The 22,498-nt window shown below is 33.0% G+C and overlaps 1 long non-coding RNA gene across 1 annotated transcript in view; it reads left to right on the forward strand.

The window, feature by feature from the left end:
* LOC146996333 (uncharacterized) overlaps positions 1-22,498 on the forward strand; it is a 343,935-nt gene that overhangs the window by 142,223 nt on the left and 179,214 nt on the right. Inside the window, exon 2 of the long non-coding RNA XR_015042189.1 lies at positions 9,642-10,144. This is a non-coding gene — a long non-coding RNA (uncharacterized LOC146996333). The remainder of the gene's footprint in view (positions 1-9,641; positions 10,145-22,498) is intronic.

Raw genomic sequence — 22,498 nt, forward strand, 5'->3', positions numbered from 1 at the left:
ACTGCTGCCCCTGTACGACATTTTTATTCTTGTAACTGCCAATAGTTAATTTTTTTTTACTCTACTTGTGCATACTTTTGATGTATATCTATAGAAATTGATGTTTGAATGTAGTTAGTTAAGTTTGGAGCCAAAAACGTTCTAGAAGGCCACAGTTTCCAATCGAAGTGTATAATCATTACGAAGCAGATTTCGAAAAATCTCCTAAAACCAGCTTTTACGAAAGCTTTCATAAGGTACTAAATTCATTATTTAATTGTAGCCATTCCAATATGTGGTTTTTATTTGACGGACTGAAAAAAGATTTAGCCTGTCAACGTTTATTATTACCTATCGTAAATGCATGGCGCATTGAAGTTTAAAAAAAAAAAAAAAAAATTGGTAATTTTGAATTATGTAAGAAATTATGGTGAAATCAATGATAAAATTAGATATTTTCATATATTAGCTAATATTCAGCACGTTTATGTATTTATAACTTTTTGAAATATATATTTATGATTTATATATAATAATGTATTTTATGTAATTTAAATAATTATTTATGCTTGCTTATTCTTCCAAATGTTTATATTATAAAATGTGTAACTTATATTTACTATTCTTTTATTTTTTTAACAATTAAAATTGTAATAATTTCTCATATTTCTTTCTGTATATTCTGTTCCATTTTTCTTCCTTCTTTCTTTCCTTTTATTAATTCAAAACGGCCCATTTATTAATTTTATATAGCAACTGAATCTACACATAAGTTATACAGTTTTTAATATATATATATATATATATAGTATATATAGTAGATGTCTTGTATCATATAATTTAAATAATTTTCTTTAAACAATTCAAGTAGGTGTACGATGTTCAAATCGATTAATTACTGAATAATTAATCTAAGGATATTTCTACGTATATTATTTATCAGTGGGCTTATTTCCATGTGAGCATATACAGTCGATTCCGCTTCATTGGGATACCGCTTAATCGGGAAGGTCGCTTATTTGGGACTAATCTCAAAGAACAGATACCAAACTAAGAAGCCAATAGAAAATTTATATGCTTAATTGGGACAACATTTCGCTTAATTGGGACAGTAAATTTAAGATCACAGTACATGCGAGCGCAAGGACGTTCTTATTCAGTTATCATTACACCTCGTACGTGAGGACTGTTTCGATCGTTGCATATTTATTCACTCGCAATACACATCGCGCGTGAACAGTGCATAAACTTATTGTTCAAAAATTTAACCCTTGCCAAAATGCCAAGAAATGATTTGACACTTTCAAGAGAATGATTTGACAAGAAATGATTTGACACTTTGCTAGATAAAATAAAAAGCCAGCCACCTAATACAAGTTATCGCCGGCTCGCTGAGATAACTGGAGTACCAAAATCTACCATATCGCGTGTCCAAGAAAGTCAACTGAGTGAGGAATTGGCTTTACAAGAAGGACAAACAGGAACATCGAAAAGGAAACGCGAGGGCTTGGATCCAGACGTCGAATAAGCACTAGATCAATGGTTTTCTATTGTTAGTGGCAGAGGCGTAAATATCAACGGCCCGATATTGAAGGCGAAGTCAGAGGAATTAGCTAAAAAACTGGGCCGCAATGATTTCAAAGCAACTGACGGGTGGTTATCGCGATGGAAAACAAGACACAACATTAAATTTAAAAAAGCACACGGTGAAAAGGGCAGTGCCGATAAGGAAAGTTCCGAACAGTGGAAAACTACGAAAATTCCTACTTTTTTAGAGAATTTTTGTGCTGATGACATTTACAATGCTGATGAAACCAGCCTCTATTTTCGTGCTACGCCAGACGGTTCCTTATGCTATAAACACATTGCAGTGACTGGTTATAAAAAGGCGATGGACCGCATTACTGTGTTATGCTGTACAAATATGTCAGGTACTGGCAAACGAAAGCTACTGATCATAGAAAAAAGTGCTAGACTTTGATGCTTTAAGGGGTTGTGCATGGAGGGTACCAGTGGAGTACCATGCAAACAAAAATGCGTGGATGACTTCTGAAATTTTTCGAAATTGGCTTACCAGTTGGAACCGAAATTTACAACATAAAAAAAGAAAAATTTTGCTGATTGTTGACAATTATGCGGCACTCCCTCATTTAGACAATCTACAAAATATACAGCTGGAATTTCTTCCTCCTAATACCACATCTTTAATGCAACCAATGGACATGGGTGTAATAAAAAATTTTAAGACTTTGTATCATGGGAAATTGGTTAATTACATATTAGAATCCATTGATGAAAAATTATTAACAACTTCCACAACAGCCAGGAGATAAGTTCAAAAATTTCTCTTTTGCAAGCAATACAGTTTGTCGCTGATAGTTGGCGAGCTATAAAAGCCAGTACAATACAGAACTGTTTTACTAATTGTGGCTTTAAACCCCTAGAAATTTCCGAAAATTTAAGCAACGAAGAAATTGAGGATATGTTGCAAGTTCCTATTTGTATTAACTATGAAGAATTTTCAACAATAGATAACAATTTACTATGTTACGATGATAATGAAAACTGTTATGATGATTGAATCGTAGGATTCAATCGTAGAAGGTATTAAGTCAAAACATGGAAAATTAGACGAAGATGACGATGATGATGATGAGTCACCTGTGCCTGTGACTAACAAGGAAGCAAAAAAATGTATTGCCACGTTACAGCGTTATTTTATGCAGGAAGGAAATGAAGGGAGCCCTGCATCCTCACTGAATATCTGCGCTAATTTTGTAGAAAAGAAATGCTACAAAAACAAAAAACAGACTACACTTGACTCATTTTTGTAATTTTAATTTAGAATTTTAGATTCATATTAATTTTAGATAAATATTAATACATAATTTTCTCATTTGTAATTTACATTTATTAAAATTATTGAAAAAAATATGTATTGTTTAATTTATTACCGGTTATTGGCCTTAGTTTTCAAAACCGAATAAATTTATTTAAAAAACTCTGAAATTCGCTGAATTGGGACATCCGCTGAATTGGGACAAAATGCCCGGTCCCGATGTGTCCCAATTAAGCGGAATCGACTGTATCTATGTGAACTTTTTTCCGTGTGAGTATATCTCTAAGTGAGCATTTTTCCATGTGAGTATTTTTCTATGTGAGCATATTTCTGTGTGAGCTTTTTTCCTGTGAGCATTTTTCCTGTGACATTTTTCCAGTCACCGCAATATACAAAGGGTTAAGTAAGTAAAATTTTCTGAACAGAGTATTTGTCGCATAAAAATGCATTGGGAGAGCGAAAATTAGAAATATGTTAGCACTGGACTAGGAAATAAATTTCATAGATAAGCAAATGGTAAAAAAATCAAATAAAAGTATAACATGAAAAATATTTTTCTTCGTAATAAGTTATGAATATTTTTGTTTTAAGAGAACGAAGCCAGAACGTAAAAATTTGGAAAAGAGACACTTATTTTAGTCTTTAAGATTCTACTAAAAATACAATAAAGACATACTATGTTTGTTAGTAAAACTCGGCATGAAAAACGCGCAGGTAGAGGAAAGCAGGATTTCAAATATTCACTTCATATGTAATGCAATAAGTTAAAATATAACACTTGTTCATCAGTGCAATATATTAGGTTAGGTTAGGTTAGGTTATTTAATTACGGCAAAGCCTCGAGGGCTATTTGCCTAAGGGGAGGGATGCCTTCGTGGAGGACTTTCTAAGGGAAACTGGCTCGTATACACGTTACACATGGGGAAAACCACGAAAACACCCATGCAGCCAGCCCGTTCGCGGGATTCGAACCTCGCAATATATTAGTCATATGTGATTAATTGTTCCTTTCGAATGTGATAAAGAAATAACTTTTGAGTCAAAGAGAAACAATTTTACAAAACAATGGTTCTTAATTTGCAAGTAATTTAAATCAAAGCATTTTAAAAGTTGATATTTCTTATGAAGATTAAATATTGATATTTTCTTAAACATGTTTCTTATGAAATTAGCATAAAATTTTTCTTAAAGATAATGGTAATTCAAGTCAGTGATTGTGATGACTTTTGATAAAATATTCAAAATCCATATGAAGCTGGTTAAAAGTTTCCGTTATTGACAAATACGACAATATAATGTATATATATATATATATATATATATATATATATATATATGCAATATCAAAAGTAAGTAATATACAAAATGTTCAAAAGGTTATCGATAAAGACCTTTCTAAAACAACGGTTTATGAAAACGCTATAACATCAAAATTTTCGGCAAATAACTTCGGCCAAAACTGAAAATTTACTTGGGACAGAGGAAAAGAAACGTCAGAGGATTAAATATGAGGATACTCATGTAAACATTCTGAAATAAAAGGTACGACATTTCAGGAAATATTCACTTATTTTCTAACTTGTTTGTAATTTTATTAAGTCATTGTAATGAGCATATATGGGATATGAAACACATTCGGATGCGAAAAATAGCAAATATTTTACAATTTTCCAATAAATCAAATATAGTGAGAGATTAAATAGCGACAAATAATGGTGAGCTAAATAATTAAAAATAATCGCGTGTTAAAGAAGTAAAAATACTAAAGAAAAATAAATTAAAATTGATACCATCCCAAACACGTGGTTCAAGAAGATGCTGCCACAGAAGAGGAAAAAAATAGTTGTTACCAAACAAAATAAAAAATATCATCGTTTCCACAAAAATAAAACTATTATGCAAGATATCATTCAACCTCGTTCTTCATCACTTCCGGCTGTCACGTCATTCTAGGATGTCGGCGGCCACGCCCGTTCACTATGACGTGATTTCCGCTGGAGGTTACCCTCGGTTACTACTCTTAGGATGGAGAGAAATACACTTTATTAGATGCCTCGTTTGGCCTCTAATAAAAATAAGGTTATGTTGTTAAAAAATGACGCCGTAGCTTAAACTTTTCAGTAGGTAAATTTGGCGTTTCACAAAGAAAACAAATTCTCACCTCTTTGTAAGTTATTTCAGTAGTCTCCAACTCCGATCGCATGCCAGTCGAATGCTCAATCAGGAAACAGTTGCCATGACAGATTTTTTTTAATAAAATAAAAAATGTTTATTAACAAAATAAAAAATATTTTTTTTAATTTTAAATTTTATCAAAAAATAAATGAACAAAAATAATCATATTGCAAAGAAAGCATCTTCAAATTAAATTTTATTTTTTGTTTGAAATCTAAAATTTGGTACCTGTAAGATATTTTTGTTGGTTGCACTTTCTAAATTAAATATACTGAGAGCTAAATATTAAATTCTTAGAATGACATTTCTTTCAAATAATTCTAATATGCTTAGTTCATTGTTAAATAAATTACTTTAATTTAAACTAAAAATAAAATAATTTTCAAGTTTTTAGAGAAAATTTATTGGGTTCAAAAACACTTGATGATAAATAATAGCAACCTAGTCTCATGTTAAATTTTTCATCGATGCCTAAAATGCATACGTTTCTTTTCTTTTTCCTTCTAGTTAGAAGCTTCTAGTTAGTTAAATATAAACTTCTCTGTTTCTTATTTCAGCTTGACACTTGTTAATATTTCGATTCTGATAAAGTTTAACAACTGATAAAGTCTTGTAGAGAAATTACTAGAGATTATCTTCAACTCGGAATGGAGATGCTCGTCGGTCAATCGGATTCATTCCTTATTAATTTTCAACTATGGAAAAAAGCTGTCCACATATAAATACGTTCCCAAATAAAGCAGCGATTATTCTCAGTGCAAATACTTGCAACTGAGCTTATTTATTTTATGGCAAACATAAAAAAAGTTAATAAAATCTATGTCTTCAAATATTTGAATAAGATTTATATCACATTGCACATTAGTTAGCTGTATTTATAGAATTTTTGGTGAGTTACGCATATTCTGTATTACTGAAAATGAAAATAACGTAAACTTGGACTTGAAATGATTTAAAATACTGGAATTTTTTCAACTCTGTATGAGCAAAAAATATGCATAATATCTTTGCGGGCCACATACGAGCCACCACTGACTTACTTAAAACCCAACACAGTTTCGCAAGGACCTAATAACTCCGATTTAAGATCGATTTCTTTAGTTTAAATCTATTTAGACTCTTTGCTAACATTTAAAGTTAATATGCTAGTTCACAAATAGACAAGAAAATTAAATTTACTAAATAGCTCCAGCCAGCTGAAATAGCTAAAATTAGTGCTAGAAACTTCCGCTTTCAAAAAATATAATTGCGAATAAGATGCGTTTTAGGTGATAAAAATTTCGGAATAAAACTGTCCTTGAACTGCTGATGATTAATAAATGATCGCGTGATCATCGTAACAGGCAAGTCAGTTCTATCAACATAATTGCTTGAATACGAAATGAAGTTTTAATAGACAGGTTGTGAATGACGGCACCGGCTTCAAGCTGTGGGAAAGGGAAAGATGAAGATAGCTGTAGATACATATAGATTGATAAGTAGATAATTTAAAACGGGAAGCGCTTTTGAAAACCAGGAAAAACTAATAACTTTTAGATAGTCGTAATGAGCTCCTTTGAATATGAAGCAGTAATAAAAGTTTTTGAATTATAAATCACTTGCAACCAAGATGATAATTATTTATACATAGAAGCGAAAAATAAAAAGTAGTGTAAGATATAACAACAGTAAACCAAAGCAAAACGTAATAAGAATAAAACCAAGAAATCTCGTAGAGTGCTTATTTTCATTTAATCGATATTCGAAGCAATGATGATGACGAATGTATTTCTTGCTTGCAGTCATATGTACATTTTTACTTTCATCATTGTATTTTACTCAAGGCCTAACCTGATAGAAATCTGTATTTTACATAGGGCAGAAAAAAAAAGTTGACGCTCTTTACTCAAGCTCACGGTTCTTTCGTACTAAGATATATCATTTAATCAATCGTGTTAGAAACAATATTTATTAGTTATAGTAATAATGCAAATACTTATAAAATTATCAATTACTTCCATTATATAATACTATTATAAGGTATTTCTGCCCCCCTTCTTAGCGTGCCTTCGTGGTGTAGTGGTCTGCACGCTGGGAGCATATTCCAGAGGTCCGTGGTTCGATTCTCGGCGAAGGCGTTGCTCATTTTCATTACTCCTACTTTAAAAATATCCTAATGACTCTACAATATAAACAATATTTATAAGCAGTTTTTTTATTGATATTTATGTGAAATATTAAGAAGTTTTATTTAATTTATATTTACATGTAATTATTATATAATATTTATTATATAATATTATAATTTGGAAGATAAAAAGTAAAATAAAAATAAAAATTTATTAACAATTTTTTTAAACACATATCTTTTAAATTGCTCAGTTCTCACATTGATAAGTAACGCAATTCGAAAAATAAAATTAAGACCTTATGATCTAAATTCCAAGAATTCACAGAACTGATACTTTGTGAGGTCACGTGGGGATTACTATTATATTGTAATGTAACGCGAAGTGGCGAGAAAAATGATAAGCATAGATCATCAGAAATATAAACCGTTTTTAATAGTTAAGGTAAAGGTTTTTAAAAAAATTACAATTACTGTATTTCTGAATACTGAACTCTTTGAAATGATACAAGAGATCAACTATGCAGCAAATTGACCGTATTTGCACCTGTATTTTTTGCATTAATTTTGCTAGTTTTTTACTAATCGAAAACTGGTCAACAAAAAATAGTCAAAGTTTTTCGAAGATAGGTATAAAGTATTAATTCTTAGATGTTACCTTGATTAGCAGAATAAATCATGCATTTATAGGACAGATTTAATACTTAATTGTAGGTATTTTTAAAAATTTGAAAATTTTCTCGCACTATGTATGAGTATGCCAAAATTTTTTAATAACAATAGTAATAATAATAACTGGTTACTAGTCTGCTTTTTATAGGAATTATTCTCTAAATTTTTTCATTTGCTATAGCACTCTTTGTGCTCGACGGCGTAGGTTCCTAAATATTGCTATTTTCATCATAATACCAGATTAACTTATAATGAGAACTGTTTATGGTGTTGAAAATCCTACTTGCTTTAAAATTCTCCTTAGATATTAATTTCCATGTCTAGCTCTAACAACGGCCGAACGGTTAAAAGTACCGAATTCTGGTAGTTCGATCCAGATTCGAACCCAAACGAACCAGCAGGCTGCAAGTTTGGTTTCTTGGATTTCTCGAAGTGTAACATAAATGCGAGGTAGTTTTCCTTAGAAACTCCTCTACAAAGACAACCCTCCATCTGAGCTGATAGCTCTCATGCGCTTTGCGATAATCCAACCATCTACTTTAAACAAAAGTTTTGCATTTCAGCCCGCTTTTCATCTTTGTATGGTTATATTAGTTGAGATATTAAGTAATTACAGCAGCAAAATTTCGATTTCAAGAAAAGCAGCTAAATCCTTTCGAATTTACAGGAAAATCTTCTTCACGTCTCTAACTTGCCCATCTCATTTTTCCAATTTGTATTTTCCATGTGAGAAAGAATCGAATGTTAAGTTTCTTATAAATTTGCTATGAATGTAAATGTGCAAGATAAAAAATAGTGGAAAATATGCGTAGAAATACGAGTGTGATATTCACTTATTAGCAGTTCATTGCAAGTCAGCGAAAAATTATAATCGAGAGAGTAACGGAAGACAAAGATTCAGTAGCAGAAATCCGCAGAACCCCCTGCTGTATGTAACGTCTTTGTACAAGCTGAGGAAACGAAGTCCTGTAGACAAGCGTTTAAAGTGATTCTCTGTTCTGTAACGTTTGTTTACTACTGCAGTTCATCTTAGGGTCATCGTCTGATGATTAGGTTAGCTATCTGGGTGGTTCTCAACCTCCTAGAGGGGAGACAACTTACTTGATGATGACCCATGTTCAAAGGTCGCTACGCTTCTCAAGCATAATAGATTCATCCATCTGTTTAGACGTCGCTGTTTTTTCTCCTTTTAGCGACATTTGTAAAAACGAAAGGCTTAAATTTTCAAATTTTTTGGTGTATAAAAGAATGCAAAATTCATTAAAGCCATATTTGTATTACTCTAAGTGCAGTTCTCCGAGCGTAACGCAGCCTAATTATGACGAAAACTTCAGGATCATCTGCCTAAAAACAGACGCACTTTATTTATATGAGATTCTAATTATCTGGAGAGTTTTCGCACTGTAATTTTAAGGGGAAAATTGCATCAATGCTTGTTATTATATAGGAGTAATTAAATGTAATTTAAGTATTTAAAAGCTCCTACTAATGACGAGAGGGAACCCAAAAATATCTGAAATATATTTTTAAAGAAAAAAAATGAATTTAAGAATTTTAAGTTATTTTTAGTTCCAACATTTATATCGACATATACCGTATTTTACTCGAGTATTTTCTACTTTTTTTTTTTTTTTTTTTTTTTAATAATTTTATCGCTTAAGCGTCGAAAAGAGAAAATTAGGCAAGTAATTTAATTTCTGAAGTACTTAACAAATGTCCAGTAAATGTTACAGTAAGAACAGATAAATGAAGAGTATTCATGGATAAACAGCTGACAAATATCGCACTATTAATTGTACACAGTAATAAAAGTAATAAGAATACACAATAATATTAGATAGAGTATCTAATACGATATTTTCATTTCAGCTTTCCTGAATCTTGAATATTGCTTTCTCTTATTGTTGTCCACTGCTACTCCCTAGAGCTCAGATCATTCAAAGTTTCTAGAACTGCTGTCTGTGTCGTGTGCTAAAGTTTCCAAGTCTTCGCCGTCGTCATCGTCTTCTTCATCGTTGTGTCTGTCTTCCTAGGTGCAATGACCTTCAGTGTGTGAATGATTACGGCAAAGCCTCGAGGGCTATCTGCCTAAGGAAAGGGATGCCTTTGTGGAGGACTTTCTAAGGGAAACTGGTTCGTATACACGTTACACATGAGGAAAACCATGAAAATGCCCATGCAGCCAGCCCGTTCGCGGGATTCGAACCTCGGACCGAACTACCAGTGTTCAGCGACTTTAACGCTCGGCCACTGATGGGCGCAACGACCTTCAGATCCATCAAGAGCATCCGTTATCTTTAAGCTCTTCACTGTTACTGCTTCATCGTTCAGAATCCATGGATCCAAAATTCACAACCACATCAGTTACGTAGGTAAGTTGAAAAATAAGTTTCCCTTGTCGACTGTGGTCAGAGTTGTGTATGAAAGTCAAAAAATAGAATGAGACATTAAAGATATGACATACCTTTATTTTTCCACATAGGTACCAAGTACATTGAGACATTTGTCATATCGCTTGATAAGCTTCAAAAAGCCCTCCAGGAAAAAATCAGGGCTTTGCATATGGAAGAAGCGTTGAACGGCTTGTTTCTGGCGTGAAATGGTGGACCCACGTTTCATCCCCCGTCACAGTCCGAAACAGAAAGTCATTGCCATCTTCATGGTAACGCACGGGATGTTCCAGGCTGACCCCCATGCGTTGTTCCTTGTGTGTCGAGGTCAATTGTCGGGGCACCCATCGTGCTGACACTTTTCTGTATCGAAGAATGTCCTGGATGATGTTTTGAGCTCGCTTATATGAGATTCCAAGTTCTTCTGCTACTTCATCGATGGTGATACGCCGGTTCGCTCTAATCATGTCATCCACCTTCCTGACATTTGCATCTGTAGTGGCCGTGCGCGTCCGTCCATTCCATTCCATTCCATTGAAGCTCTCGGTATGTCCTCCACTTGCTGACGTCCATCACTGAATGTGCGACACCATCTCCGCACCATTTGCTTCGACATCACACCTGGCCCATAGACTTCCACCAGGCGGTTATGAATTTCTGTTCCTGATACTCCACGTGCCCATTCATAGCGGATAACCGCTCTCACTTCCTCCTTTGACCACCTCCTTCGACACACAAGGAACAATGCATGGGGGTCAGCCTGGAACATCTCGTGCGTTACCATGAAGATGGCAATGACTTTCTGTTTCGGATTGTGACGGGGGATGAAACGTGGGTCCACCATTTCACGCCAGAAACAAGCCGTTCAACGCTTCTTCTATATGCAAAGCCCTGATTTTTTCCTGGAGGGCTTTTTGAAGCTTATCAAGCGATATGACAAATGTCTCAATGTAGTACAGTAGTAAGAAGTACAGTGTTGCCATTGCTCGCTTTAAAATCGTTGAGATTCTTAATCCAAAAACTCATAAATGCTTTACGAAATATGAAATAGATAATAAAACAAATTCCAAATTTGGGTTTCCAGATGCCCATATTTGGGTAAAGACGTACATTATTCAAAAGTGGATGGCTCTAGGTACCGTTGTTTTATCACAATGCGAGAAACATGCAAACACTTATGCAGATTCTTCATTATTTAATTTCTTTAAATGTAATACAGGGCTCTAATATTTGGTGGCAACGATTTAAAAAGTGATTCGCCGTTCATAGTGAATCAGCGCAAAAAGCCAAAACGAAATAAATAGCCCCTTTGGGCTAAAAAAAGGTTGAAAATTTGTTTTACAACATGCTTTATAAAGTCTTGGGTTCTTTTTAGTAGCATACACTGCAGACTACATAAAAGACGAAGTAGTGAATACTTTTTATTCTTTCTTTTGAAAACAAATACTGTAGAGAACCTTTTTATTTAAACTAAATTAAAACAGAGGCACGCACTTTGTGCTCACAAATCAACACCACGTGTGGCCAACGTAAATTTAACAGAAAAGAAGAATGTAACAAATCGCTAATAAATTAAGATATCTACCGACTGGATTCGTGGCTTAAAACTAAACGCAAAATCAGCTGCACACAGCAAAGCAAAGAGGCTAAATCGGCTGCACACAGCAAAGCCGAGCTACTGCTTCTGAAGCATATTTAGATTTGCATTTACGTCATTGCAAAATTTACAGTCTGGCAGGAAACTGAAATCAGGAAGGAAAGGAAAAGAAAACTAAAAATAATTGGTTAGAATAAAGTAAATCCTTACACCTTCTTTGAGAAAATAAAAATGACAATTGGTTTGCCGAGAAAATGACGAAAGGAAATAACAAACGATGATTGCACTATCTGTACACAGACTGCAAATAACATGAAATAAAATAAAATAAAAATCTGAAAGGTTTCAGATTTTAAATTACGCCCAAAGGGGCGTTTTCTTAACGTTTCGTCTGTTACCTTTATTTATAAAATATCACGTTACCATAAAATTTAGTTAAACAGCAATATAGCAAAATAATTTTAAATTGAGCATATCCTTAGAATTTCCGATACACAGTCTCACGCGCTGGAGATAATTTTTTTTTTCCCCCCTTACAGTGTTGCAATTGCTAGCATTTAAATCGTTGAGTTTGTTACTCAAAAATTCGTTAAAGTGTTACAAAATATGAAATCGATAATAAAACAAATTCCAAATTTCAAATTTGGGCTTCGACATGCCCGTATTCGCAAAAGGATTACGTCATTCAAAATTCGATGGCTCTTTGTACCGTTGTTTTATGACAATGCGAGAAATGTGCATACATTTATGCAGATTCTTCATTATTTAATTTCTTCAAATATAATGCAGGACTCTAACATTTGGTAGCAAAAGTTTGAAAAGTGAGACTGACATTTATAGTGAATCAACACAAAATCTCAAAACGAAAACAATAGTCCTTCAGGGACAAAGTCCCTTTGGACTTTAAAAAAAAAAAAAAAAAAAAAAAAAGTAAAACCTTCTCTCTCAGTAGTACTTAAATCCAGTCACGTTTAACTAAGAAATTTCAAAGGAAGACACGGAATTTGTGAACTTGAAACTTGAAATTAATGGTGAGAAACTATGTTGTCGGTTTGAATTAGCTAAAGAATTCGCTTTATCTTCTGTCTTTCTTGGGAATCTAGGATACCAATTAATAGCCAAAACGAAAATATAAGCCTAGATATTTGAAGATGAAGAGATAATTGTTGATGACAGTGACGGCATTGGACTGGGGGAAGATCCTGGTCCATCTCTTAACAAAGCATTAAAAGATTTAGTTCCAACCAAGATGAAATGGCAAGAAAAATGCGACGCAGTTCAGCAGCTCCAAATTTAACAATTGCGTGACTTGGCTGTTAAAAAAGGAACGTCCGCAACAAAACAGGAGAAAATGCTTGGCTCTTTATTATTATTATTATTATTATTATTATGTAAATCGTCAATTTATCGCAAACTTATTGTCCAAATATTTAATAACTTGTACTGCAGTGGTCATATTTTCATTTATTATTTTACACCAAAGGCAAATAATGTTTTTAATTTCATAGAAAAATAATTGTGCGATTTCTTTTGCCCCCTTCCACCCCAATAAAAAATTGAGGGAGAGTTTGATTTTCTACTGTATATTATATATATAGCTTAGAGTCAGTGTAAATAAAGTTTAATTAATTTCATCATTTTATATTAGTCGAAATAGAGATAAGTCATGTGTTTCGACTAATAAAATCTATATAAGGCGTTTCTAATATGTTTGGGAATTGAGCTTTAGTTCAGTTCCTAGAACTTATAGGTCACGCTATTTGCCAGAGACAAGTTATGCAGCTATCTCGTGCGGTAATGTTTAATCCGATTCAGTTCGTTGCTTGATACAGGCGATTTTTGTAGCCTGTTTTTGCAACCAATGTAAGATGTTGGGAGAAATTATTTTATTTTTTGTGGAAAAAGAATGTGAAAACTTCAAAAATTTTTCAGCATCTGAGAGCAGTATTATGTTCTCATATAGGAAAGAAACTTTTACAGGGTGCTCAATTTGACAGTTTAATCATACCATAAATAGGTGAACTGAGAAGACACCGAAAAAGTTCTTTGAGGACAGGTTAAAAAAAAAATAGTTTTTCTATGGTATGATTATATTCAGTTAAATGGGAGTTATGTTGAAAAACTGCATTGTAAAACTGATAAAAACTATCGAAATAAAAAAAAAATTGTATCTAAATTCCTAAAACTTTGGAAACATCCCTCGTAATTTCATTATTTAATTTGCTCAAAAAAGAGTGTTTCATATTTTGTTCAGTGGCATTTCCACTTTCAATAATACTCCTTTTTTTTCACTGTAAAATATTTGTATTAAAAAATTAAACTTCTTCATTTGCGTTAGTGTAAAGAACTACAGGTAAAATTGGTAGAATATTTATTTAATATTTCTGAATAATTGGGAGGATTATACTCCCAGTAAGCCTAGATATTTGAAGTTGCACTGCTTCTGAGCTACTTCTACTGTTGTCTTGGTGATCGGTGAATAGATTAATAAATGCTTTTGTTGAAAAAAAAAAAAAAAAAACTGTTAACAATATTTCGAAATATTACTTAAACGCGATTATTCAATTCTAGAAAGTTTGTTTTATAATTATGTGCCATGTCAGCCCGTCAGACACGTTTATCCAAATTGTTGGCGCAACTACTCTAAAATTAAAGACATAATAGAAATTGTATTTAATTTTTTGCAGGTAAGGAGCAAAACGATAACGTTAATTGGATTATTTGTTTATAGCAAAGCGTACTAAAACTCTCTTTCTAAAAATATAAATGCCTTCGCGGAGGACCTTTATAAGGAAAAGTGGTTCATATTCACGTTATACATGAGAAAATCCTAAAAGCCAGCCCACTTGCAGGATTCAAACTACCAGTGTTCAGCTTCTTATCCACTTGGCCACTGATGGGCCAAGCCGGCTGGTAAAGCTAAATCTCAAGCAAAAGTAGCCATTTTTATAATGTACGTTATAAAAAAAAATTATTTTTACAAAGCATTTATTTTGCTAAAAGGGCCCTTTTTATTTTATTTTATTTTTTATTTTTGAAATAGATCTCCATGAAGTCTGCTTTCTATTTCGTTAGAAAAAGAAGATAGGGTAGTAATTAAGAACATGAGAAAAATATTATTTTTGTGAGAAACAGAAATTTTATGAGTGAATACTTAAGCCCTCGAAATAAATTGTGTCAAGAATTTATTCAAAATAAGTTATTGTGGTGAGAATTTATATTCCGTTATTCGAAGTAAATTATTGTGGCGAGAATTTATATTCCGTTATTCAAATTGTAACTGTGATGTGTTAATGATATTCAATATTTGGGAGAATTTTTCACTAGGTGTTTTAATAACTGGGCCTTTTACTTTTTTTAATTATGCAAGAAATATTTAAAAAAGAACAATAATCAGTCGAATAAATTTTAAAAATTGAAAACTATTAATAGGAAAAAAAAAAAAAAAAAACTCTACAAATCTTCAACATCTTAGTACACCCTTAGCTAGAAACATCTCTAAAATTCGAAAACAAGAAACCAAACTTTACTAAGCTTTTTTATTTTCTAGCTTCTACAAGACTATTAAGAATTATTTTATCATACTTGTTTACTTCTAGACAACTTTTTGTAAGCAGACCACTTTGTTTCCAGAAATTGTAGAAAATATTTACGAAAAAAATAAAAAAATACGAGTTTCTTAACCTCCCCCTATGGGATTCTTTTAGATAAATAGGGGTCATACTGTGGGGTTACTTCTCTTGTGGTTTCGGAATTACCCCTAAATACGCAGTATTATTGAAGCGTGTAATTTGATGATCCCGGGAAAGCTATCATCGGGCCTGAAGGTTGACACTGAAGATTGTGAGTTGTTTGTAAATGACGCATTCTCTTTTCCAACGGCGTGTATTCTTCCCTCACAAAGATCTCTTTCGTACACCGGGGGTGGCCTAAGGAAAAAGACACGCCCCGCGCTTTCGTATTCCTATATCTTCCGAACAGAATATGGAACAAACAGGCAACTAGAAGAGCGGTTTCGATGAAGACGACGAGATACGGAGACGCGTCTCTTTTCACGAAGTTCGAGTGTCTTCTATTGTCAGGATGAACACCCGGAGCGGACGAGCAGCGCGGGACCTCACCGTAAGCATCCACCTCATCCCTTTTGTGAGACGCGTTGAAAAGAGGAGAGGATCGGGTGTCTGTCCGGGCGGTCATGCGTGAGTTGCTGCGGGAGATAGGCCTTGCAGGCGAGGGCCACCGATGGGAAATGCCGCCGATTGCGTCCGATTTCCCGTTTGGAGAGCCTGTTGAAATGTCGGGTGGTCGGAGATCACTTTATTACCCGTCGTTAATAAACTCAATTACAGTTCTCTTCCTTCTTGATCGTAAAAGATCGTTTAATTTCAACATGGTTTGTTCTACATTTAATGTTACTTCTGAGCTATTACTGTAACATAGTAAGGTGTCTGGAAAAGATATTTTGTCAGTTTGTGAACTTCATTAACGTAGATGGGAAAGTTTGCAGCTGTTATTATTTCGTAAAGGCTGATATTCTGTGTACAGGTTTAAGGTATAACCAGGAAATAAAATAGTTCACAAGTAGTTCAACGAATTATCCAAAATATACTCATTATAAAATCAATAGAATCTATCTTACATTTTTCAATATAAATGTTCTCTTTTGATTTATCCTTTTCAAGAAGAATATCCTGTTCAATAAAGGTTTCACATATTAGTGTATTAATTGACGGGGTTATGGATGCTAGCAGTTTGTTCTGCTGAGACATCTTAATATTCCCCGTCAAAAAACGAGCCAGCACCCTAATGTAGATCATGCAACAATTCGAACAGCCTTCATAAGGCTGCCCAGGCACAAAGTCGCGCGCACCCTTATGGAGATAAATTTCTGTCGTGACAAAACAAGAGTGCTGCACCTTTACGCCGGAGCACCCCCAGGACAGTCTAGTTTCCACCTGCATTACGATTTAGTTTTGCAAACGAAAATCGGAATTGCATAAGAATGCTCTGGTATAAAGGCGTCAACATTCTTGAGGAAGTTGCTTTTTCCACGTCAGAAATATATCTTCACAAAGGATGCGCCTATCTTTACGCCGAGTCATCCGTATGAAAGTTTCTCTCTGTTCTAATTGCATACAATCTGCACTAAGTTGTGGGCACTTTTATGAAACGGTCCTCTAAGCCTTTGTGTACTCAGAAAAAACGAGAACTCTAGGTTTTAGACCGTTCGGCTATATTACTAACCCTTAAAAAGTCATCAAAGAAGGTATCCTTTCCTTGGTAATAAAGCCTTACTTTATTGACTATTTATATTATCGATTCATTATTCTGCTTTCCTTTCATAATTTTTTAAAATAAATTTATTCTACTTTTATATTTAAAAGCGGTTTTCTGCTTGATAAATCGAATGCAGGAGAATTCAAATGTATTATATTTAAGTCTGAAGCATTTTAGATTCAGTATTTTTTCATTTTCATTCTGAGTGTAAGTATCATTTCTGAAAATCTTAGGTAAATTTTATAATAATTCTGCTAATTATATTTTTAATTTTTATTGGAAGTAAAAGTAATAAAAAATACGGAACAAAAAATGCAGAATTCGTTTATCTACATGTTTCATGAAATTTGTTAATTTAAATTTTACTACCGACCAGGCGATATAGTGGTTATTGATCCTGAGTGCCGCAGCGATAGGCCCGGGTTCGAATCCAGAAGAAGGCATGGTTGTAACTGTGCGTCCCTACATAGGAGGTAACGGTGGCTACCGATTAGATGCTTCCATATTGAAATGGCCACTATTTCCAACCCTTATAGTGGCACAAGGCTAATGGCTATTAAATAAAGCGCCCCGGGCATTAAAAAAATTATACCATTACTCGAAATAATTTTGTCCTAAAATGTTTATTCAAATATTACAATCAGCAGAATCGCTTTAAGATTATTACATGCAATTATGAGTGTGCTATTTGAACGCAGTTCTACTCAAGTGCGCAGATCTGAAGGCAACGTAGCTAAATGATTAAATTAAAGGAATGGATATCTACAAATCAAAGTAAAGCGAAGCGCAGTAAAATAAAAATATTTTTCTTCCTTTTTATTACCACAATGGTAATTTACGTTTTAATTCGTTGATTTTCATTTTTAACTTAGCTATGACTGTTATTAGTAAAATTTAATTCAAACACTTCTGTCCATACATGTCTGTATTACAGTGATGTTTCATATTCGTTAAACACCATAACTGCAGCATGTACACTGTGCCAAAAAAAAAAAAAAAAAAAAAAAAAAAAAAAAAAAAAAGGGGGGGGGCGACAGTTCTATATCTCCCGTTCTGCTGGGCTTATTGACGTAAATCAGATTGCGTTCTTCATGTTTCTAAAGCGCGTCTTAGAATACATATTAGATTTATATATAGCACTATTCTAACATAGGTATTTTGACACAAATTCTGACTTTTTCTGAAATAACATACTAATTTTTTACGTATTTCAATTCTACGATTCAAATCATGCCTAGATATTAAATTTTGTAAAACTTGGTGCGAAATTTACGGAAAAATTCAAAAATTTATCTTGGCACAATTTTTTCAGTTTTCACCACTTGGCGAACTTCTTAATATGTGGCAACCAATTTTCCTTTCCCTTCCATTATGCTGGAGGGTAAAAAAAGGCACCTCATTCCTACCTTTTTACATTGTGCACGAGCGAAAAAAAAGTCACTTCGTTTCTAGTTGCAAATAATTATAGCAAAGTGTCTAAACCACATTTGATGTTTTATCGCTTTCAACAAATATGCCGAATTTCAAAACGCTCCAATATATAAATTCAGGTATATCTTCGGAAAGTTTGAGTAAAAAAAACTGTAATTTTTTGCAGGTATGCTTAGAAATACGTCTGCTTTAAGATGATGATAAAAATTTTATAGATTATAATTACAAACTTTTTTGAAAAATATATTAAAATTATTTTAAAATACAAATTTTAAAAACAAATCATAAAAAATTGGTTAATTTTATTTGGAATGAATCTAAATTTCGAAATGTGAAAAGAAGAATCAAATAAGTTTAATAAAAAAAGAGATAAATAAATATATAAAAATCACAATTAACATTAAGGAGCTAAAATTTTGAGAGCTAATTTTTTAAAAACTGCTCGTGCGATTTTTACAAAACTTGGTAGTTTGGTGTAATTTGAGTCGTAGAATCGAAATATGGAAAAAAAATGGTATGTTATTTCATAAAAAGTCCGATTTTGTGTCAAAATACCTATATTAGAGCAATACTATATCTAAATCGTGCTTTCGAGACATAAAAACGCAAGTTAAATTTCTTCAATCGGCCCAGTAGAACGGGATATATATAACAGCCTCCGCCTTTTTTTTTCGCAGTGTACGTATGTCATTAAAGTACGAACAGACTATTTTTATATATGGTAATATAGTAATTGTAATTACACCTGAATATTTTCGAATAATTCTTCCAAAACTCTGAACCAAATGGTCCTACGTTTCTATTCGTCTTCGGAATTGGTGTTTAGTTGAGATTGACGCCCAGCGATTAATGTTAAAACAACTTGAGCACAGAGAGCAGATAGAAATCATAATTGTAAGATTAGGTGAACATGAAGGGTGTGTCTGATGACTAGTACTCCTATAATCTTCTGAGCAAAAAGCTCACTGGGCTTAGATGCGTTATCTGGACAGAAAATCCAACTAATTTTTTCATATTTTGGGTCTGAGGGTGAACAGAATTTTCTTTCTGGTGGGGGGTGGGACGGGGGTTAAGACTTTTCAAAAAGCTTCTTAGTACTAATTCAGTAATCTTCCCCCAGAATTTCTATAGAGCTACTGAAATAAACTTTCCTGATTGGCCCCAAAAACCTGCTCTCATTACTTTAAGTTTTTTTTTTTTTTTTTTTTTAATTTTATTTTATTGCAACACTTATGCTTCGCACTGAAAAATTCTTTATGAAATGTCAATTAACATAAAAGAATTGTATCGGATGAAAAAACTGTATTCAATTACCATTAGTTTGTATAACAGACATGTAAGTGATAATACCCTTTTTATATTTCAATAAAATGACGTTTTAATAAATAAGGCAAATTGAAATAAATCCTTATCTCAAAAAGCTTGGGGTATTTTTAAGAGAATAAATTGTGTATCTGTTTAACTGAAAGATCAGATAGTTAGAGTTCTTAATTATGATTATTCACAAGGAAAAAAATAAATTATATATGTATATTTTTTAACTGAATGACCAAATTGTTAGGGTTCTTAGTGATAGCTGATCATCTTACTTTATGGACAAACTTTATGGACATCTTACTTTATGGAGGAGAAAAAATCTTACTTTATGAACATAGTAATCCAGTTGTTTTTATTGCTAACATGATGGTGATTAAGGCATTTTCAGTAAACACTGTAATCTTATGGAACAGAAGTAGGGCTGACTTCTGGAACCAGTGGTAAATTAGTGATTTAGTTGTAATGATGAGACAGGCAATCAATGCGCTAACGTACAAATACACGCGCACACAAGCGCATACACGTTTACAAACAAGTAAAAAACTTAAAAGTGTTTATTCTTCTTGTTCTTCGAGCGTAAAGAAAGAAAAAAAAATTAGCGATCAAAGAAGCGTTTCGTTACTACACATTTAGTTGTCACAATTACCCCACATTTCAGCACTTTGAAAACCCATTGTACCACTTGTTTATCATGACATTTTTTTTCCCTCCAGAATCTTTTTCAAGGAGTGTTGGCAAATATCTTGGATTTTTTGGTACTTAAAACCCTGATTATAAAGTAGTATAAAGAACCATACAGGAATATACGATCTAGGAGTAATATAGAGGATGTGTTTATTGCATGAAATGAAAGTTTTCAAAGTAGAATTGAAGATTATATTCAAGAGTGAAGGTTACGCAAGATACAAGAATACATAAACTATATGTATCGACAGTTGGAGATATCAATCTCTTACAGTAATAATTGTAAAAACTGGAATACTTAAACGGGACTAAACGTTTTATAGAGAACAATACGGTAGGAACTAAATTTCTCTGCCTTTCGATGCATTATAGGTATTCTCCATACTTATGTTTATCAATAGACATTTCTTAAGCTTGAACTATTTTCGAGCTAGTTAAAAATGTTGATTTACTTTAGCGAAATACTTAGCTTTTTAAGATGTCAGTTCTTTTTTTATTTCTTAGTTTTTTTTTTAAATTTATTTATATTTTTTATTTATTTATGTTTTAATCCGCCGGAAGAAAATAATTTAGATACTTTTTTCTACTAAAGAAATTGTTTAACCCTTCGTAAATATATTTAGATTTTCTGTAAGAAGTATATTTTACGTGACTCTTCAAAAGTTAAATATTTTTCAAACTTCGTTTTTTGCTATCATAGCTTTGTGTATGAAAATATTAGCACATGTTCCATGAAGCAAGGACCCCTAATGCTTAGACTAGATTAATTATCATAGCTTTCCTCAGAAGCTGTTGTTTGTTTGCTGTTTATCTCACCCGATCGACATTAACATTAGACCAGCTCTCTGATATCAGAGCAAGCCCACAAAATTAATCTTGGCAAGGGGTTAAGATTGCACCTACCATTGGCAATAGCCTAAAGCACAATACAGGTGACACCAAGACTTGGATCAGTTCCGTCCCCGAGCACCCCGAGAGGATGGGTCGGAGGATCTCCAGCCCCTCTTCTCCTACCAACAACCTTTCGATAGGACTTTCGGCTCGCCACATATTTAAAGTGCTCCCATGCCGCACAAACACTACACATTTACAAACATTCATGCCTTCTCCGGGATTCGAACCCGGGCCTTCAGTACGGCATTCAACTTCGTTAACCACTATCCCGTTTCGGCGGCTTTCCTCAGAAATTGATTGTACAAAGCAAAATAAAAATTAATCCTTAAAAGTAATACACAAAATTATTTTTTGATACATAAATTATCGTTCGCCCTCACCCTTTATACCAGTCGAGTCTCCTTTTGTGCAATATATTTTAATGGGTTTTTAAAGTTATTCGATGTTATACATATTTCAATTTTTCTGGCCTTCCCTGTTGTGTATGTAATGCTTGAGCTGTTTATACTTGTGCTCTAACAGCAGTCGTTTGAGGAGATGGAATCTATAACACTGTGGAAATTGGACAGAACTTGGTTCAGTTAGATTCAGTCAACGTAACTGAATGCATCTAATCAAACTCTTACGTGTCTCATTGTTACGAACAAATGTATCAAAAGAAAAGGCCAAAGAAAAAATATCTAAACATCGATATTGCAGTTTTTAGGAAATAAAGATGAATTAAAAAATATATTTTTAAGGATTTTTTTCTAATAAAAACACTTTAATTTTTCAATCACATTTTATTGATTGAAAAACAGGGAGAATTTTTTTTCGAATTAATTATCAATTTTTGTATGTATTCAGTTCCTCGATTTGCCCGATTTCAAAGAATCTGGGATATTACATTTTATACTCATGATATATAATAAACTATGTGAAAAACTTACACAGCTTAATGGTACAATTTCTGGTAAATATATAATCTTTCTTTAATTAGTATCTGCAATAACTGTCCTTTTGCATATGTTTATTATCACATGCTACAAATTTACCTTTTAGCCCTTGTTGACTATATCCTTTACAGCTTGTAAATTATATAGCTCAACTCAATGGTCTCGCGGTCTCCGAAGCAATTTTACGTGGCTCGATAATTT

Source organism: Stegodyphus dumicola, chromosome 7 (genome assembly GCF_044657685.1).
Source record: "Stegodyphus dumicola isolate Sdum_Otavi_A_Nest chromosome 7, ASM4465768v1".
NCBI classification, from domain to species: Eukaryota; Metazoa; Arthropoda; class Arachnida; order Araneae; family Eresidae; genus Stegodyphus; species Stegodyphus dumicola.